Genomic DNA, 2,132 nt, shown 5'->3' on the forward strand with positions numbered 1-2,132 from the left:
TGAAAATAGAAAAAGTGGACTTTTCTGGGCATTACTGAGCTCAAACCTGCTTTCCTGTTCCTTGTTAAACAGTGTTGAGACCACAGAAAGATTAGTTAGCTGTTTGCTCAAGGACAATCTTATTCCTGAAAGGGAATGCTATGAAAAATTAATACAACCACTTGTCACAGCTTTTCATCAAGGCCGTTACTCTTCTGTGTCCAGCAAACCAAAGCTTTGAAAATCTCTAAATACATTTTATTTAGCTAACACCTATCATGAGTTTAGGCATGTCATGGTCATTGTTTCTTTATCCTCAATATTGATCAGAGATTTGCCAGTCAGAAAACTAAGGTGTAATGGTCTAGAAAAAAAAGGCTTTGTATTTTTTGTTTGTTTGTTTGTTTGTTTTGTTTTGTCTTCAGCTGAAGAGAGCATGAATTCACTTCCCACTTCTGCTGTGACCATGGTGATAATGAACAAGGAAGAATTTCTTATCCAATTGAGCCAACGACTTTGGAGAATATAGGACAAGGGAATCTCTTCCACAAACTACAATCAAAATCTAATAAGTGAACATTTTTTACAGGCCAGATACACTTCAGCATATTTACTGCTAGAAGTCATCAGGGGCTGTGGACCAGAAGCAACCGTCTCTCTCACTACTGCACTTTGATCACAGAAGTATTTTAGATAACTGTAGTCAGCCATTGTGTATAGCAAGTATGTGGCAGCTGTAATATATTTCTGGAGGAAGATCTCTGTCATGCTTTTCTTCTTGGTTCTCTTTAGTTCTTTCTAAATAGTTTAGATTATCAGACGGCATGAGGTCATATCCTATTCTACAAAGGACGATGCTCTGCTCCTGAGAGGTGGAGAACATGGACTTACACGCTCTTTCTGGATTGTCCTTAGGAGAGGGGTAAGAACTCAACTCCCACTCCTCCGTCTGAAGGAAAAGAAATACACCTTGGTTTTCCTACTACTCTTGCAATCCATACAAAGTTCACATGGTAATTCGATCTCTGCTCACTAAACTATCTGTGATCGTTCTGCACGTGCTGAACAGGAAATTTTCTTGTAGGCATTGGTTGGCTATGTTATTTGTGCTACTATATACTTGGAAATATCATCAGAACCCCTAGCTAGGGGTTCCATTGGTATGACTGTCCCTACTTCAAATTCTATTCCCAAGCCTTAGAATTGACCTACACTTCTGACCCACTGGTTATGAATCATGGATATCAGGACTCAGTTCTAGAGTTCAATTGTTTTGCTGGAGGAGCTCACATAACTCAGGGATAGTTTATGCTTTCTATTTATTAAAAAAAAAAGAAAACCAACAAAATATACTATACCTTGCCCCTAGAGGAGTTGCAGGTGTGACTGCTGTGCCATATGTGTCATAGGTAGCAAAGAGGAAAGAGGTTCTGTATATATTCAGTGTTCTATATGCAAACATGTGAATGATTAGTAGCTTAACACTCCCTGTAAAAAGTGAATCAGAGATTACCATTAGTCCAGAGTCATGCAGGCCTGGGATGAGAAGACCATGCCTGAGATGACCCCTGCCCAATGCCATAATGCAAGAACTGTAATACACTCCAGAGACCATTCCTGAGATGACCCTAGACACTCAGAAACCCTGGGCACCAAGAAGAGGAGCAAGTGGTGAAGAAATGGACAAGAAAGAGAAACAGAAGGATAGGGGCACAAATAAAAGGTACAGAACTGGAGAGTTGAGGATAGTGATGAACAGTCTGATGTGATGTAATATCACCTTAGACTATAGTAGGTCTTGAGCTATGCTCCAACTGCAGGCCACCTCTGGGTCTGTGGCCATGTGGGAGCAGGGGTCTATTAACACCAAAGGTCAGGCAGACATCCCTGGTCTGGGCTGCCATCCAGGAACACGTTAATGTCTGAGGGCTGTGCAGAATTGACCCAACCCCTTATGTGGGCATTGTAGAGAAACTGGCTCTGGAGGCACGAGAGGTGAGCTGACCCCTAGTCAGTTGCAGTACTCAGGAGAGCAGCACTGCACATTGCAAGAGTTGCAGGTAAGTGATCCCTCAGGATATGAATGTGAGAGAGATGGCCCTGCTACTCCTCTCCCCTATGGAGGCATGGACAAGGGAGAGATACCCTCCTCC

General features: G+C 42.3%; 1 non-coding gene across 1 annotated transcript; it reads left to right on the forward strand.

The window, feature by feature from the left end:
* Positions 1–1,337: 1,337 nt before the first annotated feature.
* On the forward strand, positions 1,338–1,465 carry LOC115030773 (small nucleolar RNA SNORA17). The gene has a single exon (XR_003836364.1). It is a non-coding gene; the product is annotated as a small nucleolar RNA SNORA17 (small nucleolar RNA).
* Positions 1,466–2,132: the final 667 nt, after the last annotated feature.

The sequence above is a fragment of the Mus caroli genome, unplaced genomic scaffold (assembly GCF_978045245.1).
Source record: "Mus caroli unplaced genomic scaffold, Mus_caroli_1 scaffold_3, whole genome shotgun sequence".
NCBI classification, from domain to species: domain Eukaryota; kingdom Metazoa; phylum Chordata; class Mammalia; order Rodentia; family Muridae; genus Mus; species Mus caroli.